The following is a 12,156-nucleotide window of genomic DNA, read 5'->3' as shown; positions in this document are numbered from 1 at the left end:
GCATGTCTAGAAAACTTGTTATAGTGCACACAGCTTAAATGGTCTCAGCCATTGAAGTTCTGGATTTCTCAGTGAGTACAGTTGTCTGGACAAAAATCCTCATACTACAGTAGCATTAAAGAGACTAAGGGCATTGGTGTCAGCATAAGCCTGTACAGAAAGCTTATCTTTGTGCCATTTTTACAAGCCTAATAACAGCTGATGAGGAGAATATTTTTAATATCAGAGTGGGAGGATATGAGAACCCCAGGTGCAGTTTCAGAGGTGCAGCTTACAAGTTTAATGGTGTTATTAGAAGCTGAAAATTCACAGCTTTTTATCTTGGTAATGGAAGTGGGTTTGGACCCCTATGAACAGATGTTACACACATTTGCCAGCTGAATCATTTTTGAATGTACCGTTCAACTTACAGAACCTGGTAGCCTCCATGATAAGCTGTAGATCATCAATCACCCATTCTGCCTTTAGAAAATGTAGTGGTTTATTTTGGCTTGGTTTTGTAACGTTTTTTTAATGTTTTATGTGTTGCCCCAATACCTCATTAAAATTGCACATCCTTTCTAGATTTCTTTAAATGAAGGTGTAATTTTCAGCACAGTCTTAACCAGGATTTTTTAAAGCAATTTTGACTTGTATTTTTTTAAAAAAATAAGCCGTCCATAATTAGAGCCTGAGAGTTAGGTTTGAATTTGGAAGTTGTATTTAGGTTCAAAAGTTTGCTGGTGTCCCACCTGATTCTTTATTAGTCTATTGGCATATGGTAAGGGTGTCTTGTAATATTAAAACTGAGAATATCAAATAGTGCTAGAAACGGAATAATGAGCTAAAGTTCCTGAAGCAACAGTGTCTTATTAATCTCGCTGTGTTGTGTTGCCAGAAAATAAAGGAAAGCAGTTTGTTGTTTAAAGGTCAAAAATGAGATCTTATTAACACTAGAATTTTTCAGACAAAGACCATTTTAATTTATTTCTGGTTATATTAAAGATGAGTGCATTGCCTTGTCACAGAAGCTTATTTGTATGAGAATGCAGAATAGTTGCTTTTTTATATATGCTAAAATTAGTGGAAAGTTTCTAAAACCAAAAAGGACACATCAACAACAGTCTCCCTTTGGTGGATGAAGAAAATCAGAAATGCAAACTTGAGCGACTTGCAGCATTTGCGCGTCTGATAATCTGGATGACTACATGCAGGAGCCTGGCAGTCTTTCTCTTACACCTACCTTCCTCTTGCACGTTGGCTTTTTAACTATTCAATATTATTTTTATTGAACTGCCATTTTTTCTGCAATTATTCCCTCACAGAAATACTTATTTTGAAATAAATATTAACTACAATTAGAATTAACACTTATATTCAGAGGATCACATTAGTAGTAAAAAATGTATACTAATTAGTATTCAAATTAAATTACTCCATTATAGTCCAAGTAGTTATTTTTTCTGCCTTTTCAAAAGATGCTCAAATATACTACTTCAGTTTCTCCATTACATTTGAGCTTGCATCAAAAATTAATCAGGTGTTTCATCTTTTTCTGGTTGCTTTTTAGCTAACTGATGGGACTGCTTGTCTATCAAAACCTATAGCAGTAGAAATTAATCCTATTCATATGAATAGAAGGGAGAGGATTAAATATTTTCAGGAACTCATGTTTTTCTACGATGTAGCATCTTGACATTTCTTTGTGAAGGAAAGAATGTGCCGGGGTTAGCATTAGCATGACTTCTTCTTGAAAGTCTGGAAAAAACATCTGTCATTCTGCCAGTCTTCCCATTAACTACCTGAGCAAATGCAGCGAGAAGATTTCATTACTTTCAAGAGACTACCTCTGGTTTTATTTAGGTGTATTCTTTGCAGACCTTTTGTTTTTAACAATAGCAATAAGGTAGCTGGAATCTTGTCTGTTTTACAACTCACTAGATTTCTATGTGCTTAATCCAATTAAAACTGGAAGGAATGTTGCCAATATGTCAACAAAAATGCAACAAAGGATGGGAGGGTTAGTTTACAGAAATTCCTGAATTCCTTTGTCTTGACCAAATGAAAGAAAATTGTTCTTGTAAGACAAGTGCATACTAAAAGGATTAACCCTGATAAACTGACTTTTATGTTCAGATAAAAGCCAGTCTGAGTACTAGGAGAACATTTTTTCGATCAATTTCTTAAAAGCAGCTTTGCATTTAGTTAGAGACAAGTCCCTTGTTTAAAAGCTGAGAGTGAGTGTGTGTGTGTGTGTGCATTAAAACACAGGGCCTGAGCCTCTTAATGGTGTGGAGTGCACTGGAAATGCGGTTTTAAAATACATCTGTGCTAAGCTAGATGCTGCTGTGCAGGGGGCCATGCCCCTACATCACACTCCTCCTGGCTCTTCACTCCTACCGGTACTGATGCTCAGCTCTAGGGTAAGCCAAGAGAGCTCAGGGAGTTAAGCTTGCAGAAAATGAACCTTAGCCCGCGCCCCCCCCCCCCCCCCCCGCCCCCCCCCGCCAAAAAAAAAAAAAAGTGGGACCAGCCAAACAGCACAGCTGGTACAAGGTGCAGGTATGTAACTGGTGATGGGAGTGCAACTTTTTGAGTCAGCCCACAGTTAGACCACATCATCTGTATCATAAAAACTCACCTACATGGTGTAAATCAGGATTATGCAAGAGATTAGTCAGATACTATATCATTCAAAAGTATTTCATTTTAGAAAATCTAGTTTTAAAATATCACATAAAGATATTCTTTGAAATATATGTGTAACATTGAAATATATAACACATGTGGAATATATAACATATCTATGGAATATATATGTGGAACATATATAACATATTTTTCATATAAGACAGGCATAGCAGAATTTCTGGCAGAAATATGAGTTAGTTGGCATAAAGTGTTAGTGGTACAAAGTATATACTTAATTTTATGCATGTTCTTACATGCTTTGCTGAGTTGGGATTATGTAGAACACCCTCTAGTCATGTGTCAGAACATCAGTTAAATCTACATAAATCAATACCACATCAGCAGTTTTCTAGGTTAAACTGCATGAATAGAAGTTTCTAGACTACATTTTACAAGCGTAGGCCTAAGAAAATAAGCAACTTTTATACTGTTTAGTCTCACCTTGGACTATGAATATTTGTTAATACAATTCTTTATGAAGCAATTTCATTCCAAAATGTATAAAATCTGAATAAATATACTAGTTCGCAAAATTCAGTATACTAGTTTGCAAATTCAATTCTTGCAGTTCAAAACCTGCAAGACAGTGGGTTTTATAGAATATCAAAAACCAGGGAAAACCATGACATCTGCTTAGTTGTATGCAGGAGGTTTTAGTTATACACTCACAAAATAAGTAGAAAAAACACATTCTGCAGTACCTGTAATTTGTCAAAAAAGGCAAAAAGAGTGTAAAGCCTCTAGAGAAAGATCCTGATACTTCACTGCGGAGCCCAAAGCTTTGAGAACCAATAGACCCAAGCAGCTTAATTTGGTGAAAGATTGCGTATATTGCTGCTGGTGTTGAATTGGATGATCTGTGTGCCAACTACACATCATTGCATCTGCAGCCAAGATAATCAATTCCTCAATAGTGGCAGAATTTACTTTAATTTGTTAGAAGTCAGAACTAATACTAATACACCCCAAGTCAATACAATTTGCATTGCAAGTGACTGGTTTATTGCAGGATATGGGAAAAAATATACAGCATGAAGCTATGCTTCCTAAACCACATATGAATTCAATGCATAATTGCTTTGTAATTCAGTTTTCAGATATATTTTTGTTTTCTTGTCCCTTTATTATGTCTATGTGCATGAATGTCCATCTGTGGAAACAACTGATGAAATAGATGAACAAAAAAAGATGAACAAATGTTCATCATGCAAACTTATTTATAATTGCCACTTATCAAATGTAGGAATAAACATTGTTTTGTATGTAATTCATAATACCTATAATACAAATTGTGTATGTAATCCATAACAATACATCAATTTAAACTGCATGTGACACTTAAATAACATGAAAAGAGGAAAAGGAAGAACTGGTGAAATCTGTTATTGCAAATTGTCTGTTTTGAATTGCGACCTCAAAAGCTGACAATGAAAGATGGCAAAGTCAGGTGCTTAGCACCAGCAGAGGAGATTTCAATATGAATGAACAGGAGTAGCCCGTACTGACTGTTACCAAGTAATACATAAAATGGATTCTGTTCTACTCTGGTATGACATACATACTGCAGCAAGTAATTTCCCCTTTCTATGGTATAGACTGCATGCACACACTAGAAGTCTTTATAACACTGCCACATTCCAGCCAGAGGCTGCTGGTGGCCAGTTTCTACTTGCTTTTGCCCTGCTTCCCAAGAAAAGCTTCACATCTCCAGGTCTGTGATTTTGGGAGAGAATAAACACATTACAGTGCAAATTTGGAGAGTTAGCTGTTAATCGGTATTCTAGTTTCCATTTGTTAGAACTGTACGAAGCTTTATGCATTAGCTGACACAGGGTTGACCTTGCTGGGGACTGGTGGTGCAGCAGGGCAGCAGTAGCTCCCAAGGGACTGCACATGCCTTCTCAAGTAGCTTAGGTAGTCCGGAGCTAGGATACCACGGTTTGGGAACCCCTGTCTAGTATTTGTAAATTGTTTTGAAATAATATTTTGAGATAACATTAAACTTAAAGTTTGAAGAGCTGGTTTTCAAGGAAAGCAAGAAAGTAAAGTAGCTTGCTTCCCCTGAAGTGAATCATCTTCCCCCCAGCTTTTGGAAAAACAACAACAACCCCCCTGTGGAATTTAATGTGAGTAAAAGCCATAAGGTTCCCCAGCCACATGGAGTAATGTATGGAAAAATTTATAAATAAGAGCTGCAAATGATTGGGTGCTCATTTTCCATCAGTCTCAATTGGGAGTTCTGTCACTGATTTATAGGGGGCTGGGATCTCACCTTCTGAATCAAAAGGACATTGAACATTATCTTGTAGGGTTTATAGCAGCCATACAATTCTTTATTGAATTCTGTATGATTTCCATAAAGTCCATAGGACTCTTTGATATAAATAAATGGCTTGTACTCAATTTTCCTGAACTAAGTAATATGACTTCTGCTAAGGCCTGTGAGTATTTACCCCCAAAGATTGTTTCCTGGTAAAGCATAATTCTTCATTTATTGATAACAATTACCACTGAATTTTGTGGCCTGAATTTTCTATTGCAATCAATAGATACATCATAAGGTTGAAAAGCGCATGATGTTCTTTAGCAGGGAATAAATGCTAGCGCTCTATACCTTTACAATTATATTGACCTTATTATGGACAAATCAGGCAGCTTGGAAATAAACAACTACTAAGCAGTGGCCGTAATTTTAATACTGGTTTCTTGCTCGGAAAGACAGCCTGCAGTCTGTTGTTACAGCTGGCTAATTGAAGTTTGATCACACAGCTGGATCATGCACCAATGACCGCTCCGTGGCTTTGGCAAATCATTGCTCTTACACTAGCTTTTTTGTTTCTCAATCATAAGCAAATTAAAGCAGGCAGCTGCAAAATCATCAATAGGTTAAATTCATTAGCTGTTCTCCATATGAAATAAACAGGAAAATGAAGCTTTCCTTGGTCTTATAAAAGTTGGCAGGGAAACAAAGACATTTGTACACTCCTTTATTTTTGTAAGAGACTTGCCCGAAAGAAAAACCTCAGACATGTAATTTCCTTTTTTTTTCTTCCCCCTCCCCTGCTTAATGCTCTCAGTCAGAGGCCAATGCAGCACCCTCCCTCTAAGCGTAGAAAAAAAGGTGGTTTGGCAAGGCGTTATGCTATGTCTCTTTTGTGCGCATCGGGGCATGTTCTAGGGAGCCCGCACAAGCTGTTTCCACAGCGACAGGCCACATTCTGTATTTACAGTCTCCCATACGGGTAATTCATCTGCAGGAGAAGCCTTCACCGAGCACTGTGGTTCCACAATCATTACCGCTGGCTCTGGGCCATGCCACATCACCCAGCAGTACAAATTTGATCTGGATCAGGTGTGGGCACATGATTACATTTTTGTCAAATTAGCAGAGCACTTCGTGAGGATTTTATGCTGCCTGTCTGCTTTCATCCTGGTTGCAGAGGAACATGCGGTGCTGGAACCACAGAGGGTTAGGGCTGTGTGGGCAACCGATGCCTGTTGTAGCAGTCATCCTGCCGGGGCAAAGTTAGCCTGTCAAAGTTTTGTTTGAACAAATTGAATTGGCAGAGAGCATTTCAACTGGAACAGCACATCGTGTCGTGCAAACCATAGCACTGTAAAGCTGACAGCAAAGCCTCCAAAATATTTAATATGCTGTCAAACATTGCCCTGTCCTATAGCCACAGACTAGTCTGGAGGAGTCTTAATTCTCCTAATCTGTGCCATTTTCCACATAGTTTACTTGCGCTTCACACTTGTATGGTATTCTGCCCCCTATATACTCTTTAAGCTGCAGTTTTGTGGTGAGCTGGAAACAGTGTAAGACTTAACTGATGCTGAAAAGGTGTGATGTCACCACTTCCATTGCATCAGCTCTAGTAACGATGCCAGTCACAGGGTGAGTCAGACTAGCAAGTTGATTTAGCTGAAAACTAAGAAAAAAAAATCAGTGAAAGTTTGGACTGCCCCTTTGCTGGCAGCCCTCAGATTGACTTGAGTCAACTGTAAACCCACAGGTTTACTTTGAGTTTCAGCTCTGAGTATTTTCCAGCTGAAAAGTCTTGTTATAAGGGGGGGGGAAAACCCTAAGAACAATTGTGAAAAATGGTTAACAGCGAAGCTACTAGTTTACTGAGATATTAGTCTGCTGAATTATTGGGAAATATTGCCAGTGGCTTTTTCTACACCTAGTGCATGGATAATAGCATTCATGTTTATGATTTTGCTTCTTTATTGGTGAAATATTTTTGCTAATTAAATACGTTTTTAGGATTTTTTTACTTTCTCCCAGTAAATGACATTCAGAAAAAAAAGTATCTGAGACTTCTGTCTTCTCATCCCTTAATCTGTAATTCCCCTAGTCCTGGGATTGCTTATTGCTTTAATTCTTTGATTTTTAACTTGATCACTGAACAGACATTCCTTTCTGGATCTAGATAAGATAGTTACTCATCAGCACTTTACAAAGAGTTTACCTTCTCAGCCATCAATTAAGTGAGCATTTCTATGACAGGGTAATAAATCCTACATGAGGATTAATGAAGCTTTGAAAAGAAATGGCTACTGGCTGCCATCTCCCCTGCTGCATGCTCTCCCTCGTGGGAGCTATATAGGTGAGGAGCCAGCTTGTAGGAATTTGGGAGAGAATAGTTGGGGGGTAGGTGCAGAATGGAAATGAGGACTATGTTGGGGGTTTTAGGAAAGAGCCTGCTTAGACAAAGACTGCAGGAGATACCAAAGGGTGGTTGTTTAATGAGAAGGAGGAACCAGTGGAGAGAACTGTTAGGTACTGGAGAAAGCTTGTACCTGCTGGGGAGGACTGAAAGCAGCTGTTGATTCCCAAGGAGCAAGTACCAAGAAGATGTGGTACTGCTGTTTCCTAATCTGTTTCTAGTAAAATAACCTGAGAAATAGGTCAAAGCACTTATTATACTATTCAAGCTAATATTCCTCATTCTTAGCTGTAGCTGATTAGGCTGTGCTCAAAGAAATAACCCTGCTAGCAGAACTGTGAGTTTCTTAACTTACAATAAGAAGTGGTAGAATACAGTCTTAAAGTGCTACAGCTGTTTGCAAAATAAATTACCAAGGCACTACCTAAATAAGGGATTAGGAGACTCTTTCTTCACTTTTACTTGAAGTCCTAGATAACTCACTTCTAACTTGTCAAAGCTATATAAACTAAGGACTTCCTATTCTTTGCTTTTCAGAAAGAAACTGAAATTAAAGCCAGAGAGATTATTATGATTTACATCATACTTATGGCTACCTCCATGACCCACTTTAAATTAGGGACAATAGAAGAACTTTCTTTAAACCACAGATGAAAATAAGATTTCCAGTGTTCCACTGACTATCTCATTAAAAAAGTTAAGTATAGTACTATTGCTGAAAAAAAAATAATTAAGTCTCTAATTTAATTCTGAGGGAAAAAATGTTTATATCATGTCACTTAAGCAGTCCACCAAACCTTTGCATTGGTTTTACTGGAATGACCTAGGAAGGTAAAGTTCTGGATTGCTTCTCTGTGTCAAACTGACCATGTAAATGCATGAGCAACTTGGATATGCAGCTGACTGTTCATTTAAGGTTCATACTTCTTGAGTTTGCTACTTTTTTCCAATACTGCAGTTGTTGAAAGATATTAAAAACTCAACATATATTTAAATTGAGATATTCTATGTGAATAGTAACAGAAGGTCACAATATGTTCAGAGAATTCAAATATATGAATGTTCTCTTATGAATACTTCTTGTATAGATGGAGTTGCAGATGGGTTACCAGATGGAATACCTTCCTTCCAATATAGTTATATGTATTTAAAAACGGATGCAATGCAATCATATTATTTAAATCAATTCTGTTATTACTTTTGAAGCCATAATGACAGTAGCTATTCTGTAACAGAGAAATGTGGCAAAAGGAATGTAATTTCTTGCTGCAGAATTGTTGGGCTTGTGTGAGATCTAAAAAGGCTCACGCTGAAGAAAGGACCTTAAACCAATACTCTCTTCTTTAGAAGACTGAGTATCTCACAGGTGGCATGCAGTATAGTTCAGACAGGGCACTAGATATCCAGGAGCATGTGAAGCAGAACTGGCTAAAAAGAAATTACAAGAACAATATTTTGGGACATAGCTGCCTCAGAAGTACTCTTCCCTTCTTAACAAAAATCAGTCCCTGTGCCAGAGCCAGGGGTCCAGCATATCTTAGCAGCAGCATCCTTTTCCACTTGCTTAGTCTTTTGCCATTTGATTAGCTTGCTCAGCTGGGTGTTATGAACGTTGACATCACCATAGCACAACATTAAAAAATTAAACAAAAGGTAGATCCTGCCCAAAGAGTGAAAAAACAGCACACACTGCCGCTGTATACACTCTTTATTGTTGTACATACTCTCTCATTTCATCAGTCTACTGTACTTTACTCATATCCTCATGTTTTACTTGGGTTGGGTCATCTTTTTCAGACTGCCATTCATGTGCCTGTGAAAAGTCGTCAGCTAGCAAGAGCTCTTGTTTCAGTCTGCTCAGCTGCCTTCTTTCTCTGGTCACTTCTGGTCAGTCACCAATATAAATTCCAACATCCTCACTAATGTTCTTACCACCTGTTTGGCAGAACAAGGCACAGTAATTAGTGATAATAGTAATCACAGTAGGAAAGTTTTGGTGAAAGGAAGCAGGGCCACTTAGAGCTGGTTGCCCAGGGCCATGTCCAGGCGGCTTTTGAAGACTCCAAGGATGGAGACTCTACCACATCCCTGGGCAACTGATGCCACCGCTCAGTCACCCTCACAGTGAAAAAGTGTTCCCTGATGTTCAGGGGGAACAACCTGTGTTTCAGTTTGTGTCGGTCGCCTCTGGTCCTGCACTGGAGACTGGCTCCATCCTCTTCATTCCCTCCCTTCAGGAATTTATATATATATTGATAAGATCTGAGCCTTCTCATCTCCAGTTCTCTCAGCCTTTCCTCATCAGCCCTTTAATCATCTTCCTAACCCTTTGTTGGACTCTCCAGTATGCCCATCTCTCCTGTGTACTGGGGAGCCCAGAGCTGGACACAGCACTCTAGGTGCGGCCTCACCAGTGCTGAGCAGAGGGGCAGGGTCACCTCCCTCCACCTGCCGGCTTTACTAAAGCATGTCAGCAAGATAATTTATTTCAGTCCACAAATTCCTCTGAGTAAAATCAGAGATTTTCTTTCCTTGTCACTATAGGAAGATAGAGTCAGAAGCCATAGGCTCTCCATGAAGGTCAGGAGTGCTCTATCTGACCACTTGTGTCTCCTACATGCTTTGATGATGTCATTATTAACTCTGCCAGCTTCAACAAACTAAGAAAGCAATTCAGCTTTTAAAAATTGTCTTTCCTTGCCTTGGAAGCTAGAAATTCACACCATGGTTGAGCAATGCTGCCAGTCCTTTCATGCATGTCTGTCTTTCAGCTCCAGGCTCTTAGTTCCTGAACTTGCTGTGAGCCAGGAAAAGGAGGGAGTGGTAGGAGTAAGGACTGGAGTGACTCAGAGTTCTTCAACCCTTAGCTCTGGTTGTGTGTAACTGGAGGCTTCTGAAGCAGCCCCAGACCTCCTGCTCTGTCTGGCCCATATTTCAAATCTTTTACAGGCTGATACGCAACTTTGCATTTCCAGACATGTTCTGATTTGTCTGTTTTGAAATGTATGCAACATATAAATGAAATGTGAAGTGTAAGTAAGACTTTTTAGATATAAGTTCCTTTGGGACTAGGACTGTCTTTTCGTTTTGCATCTGGCACAGTGGTGTTGTGGTGCACTATCAGTTGTTATGATACGAAAAATAAAAATCAATTAGAAGAGTGAACAGGTATTAAATGCTATGTTTTACTCTTCTAAATTACGTAGCTCATCTGATGAAAGAGCTATGACAATTTATTAAAGTCTGAGTCTTTTAAAGATTTATTAGAATGTGCTTAGGATATAGAATCCTCAAAGGAAAAAACTAGGTTTGCAGAGATTGTGTTCCTTCAAACAAAACAAGAGTGCTTATAAGAAGCAACGCAGGTTACAGAGCAGTGTTGGCTCAGCACAGCAGAGGGAGCTGTATTCACACAGAAATGCAAGTCTAGGTCTGTGACGGGATTGCAGAACAGTGCTGCTTTCTAGGTAACAGGATGTATACCCGTACAGAGGATTCGGGTAAACCCAAAGTGATTTTATTTTCTTCCTTTTATATTTTTTCCCTTTAATTTCTTCTAACCATTAAAAAGTGTATTTTTGTTTTGGTTTGCTTTGCAAGAATGGCAAAGGCATTTCAAAAACTGAGATCAAGCAAATTGATTGAATAATCTGGTTTATTGTGTTCATACAACGTAATACAATTAGCTGTACCTACCCTCTTGTTAATGTCCTGGGAAAGGTATTTTGACTTCTCATAACTATGAAAAACACATTTTGGGTTGAAATGTGGCTTGCCTTGTCCCCATCCAAAGCTGAAATTTAAGGGAATGTTTGAAATTAAAGAATATACCTAAGAACAAGAGAAATGTTAGAATCACATACTTCACCTTAAAAAAGCATCCACCTAACAAATTTTTATATCAGCTGTCACATTGTTGCTTCCTTTTTCATAAATGCTTGTTTTATATGATTGTAATTAGTTACACTTTTTTTTAAAAAAAAAAAAAATAATGCTGATTTCTAATTCCAATCTTGCAGTAGAATCCAAGAACAAACTCACTGACTCTTGCCAAAGCGGACTTTACTGGGTTATGGAACTCCATGAATCCATTTGCAGGACTACATAAAGCTGTACTGGTGTCCATGGCAAGATTTGGGTAGTGGGGCATTGTAGGGAGGCTTCTGTGGGAGGGTGTCAGGGACTGGGTACAGCTGGCTCCACCACAGACCCACCGCAGGACACAGATAAGCCCATCAGCCGGGCTGGTAGCACCTCTGGGGAAACACACTTAAGAGAGAGCAAAACACTGCATGGCAGTGAGGAAAGGGAAAAGTATGAGAAACAGCCCTGTGAACGCCTAGGTCAGAGAAGGAGGATAAGTAGGAGGTGCTCTGGAGCAGAGATTCCCTTGCAGCCTGTGGTAAGGACCATGGTGGAGCAGGTATTTCCATTCAGTGTGTGGAAAGGGCCATGGTGGAGCAGGTATTTTGCTGCATCCCATCCACCCCATGCCAGAGAAGGTGGATATTTCCTAAAGGAGCTGTGGTCCATGGAGAGGAGCCCACGCAGGAGCCGGTTCTCCTGACAGGAAATGTGGCCTGTGGAGGATTCCCACAGGAGCAGTTTGTGAAGGACTACAGCCTGTAGGAAGGACCCATGCTGGAGCAGGAGAAAAGTGTGAGGAGGAAGGAGCAGCAGGGAGGAGCTGTTGTGATCTCACCACAACCCACCATTCCCAATCCACCCTGTGCCACTCAGGGGTGAGGGGTAGACAAGCTGGAAATGAAGGAACGAATCTGAGTCTGGAAACAGGGTGATAAGGGGAAGGTGT

Source organism: Falco peregrinus, chromosome 3, assembly GCF_023634155.1.
Source record: "Falco peregrinus isolate bFalPer1 chromosome 3, bFalPer1.pri, whole genome shotgun sequence".
Lineage (NCBI taxonomy): Eukaryota > Metazoa > Chordata > Aves > Falconiformes > Falconidae > Falco > Falco peregrinus.
This window is presented reverse-complemented; position numbering follows the sequence as displayed.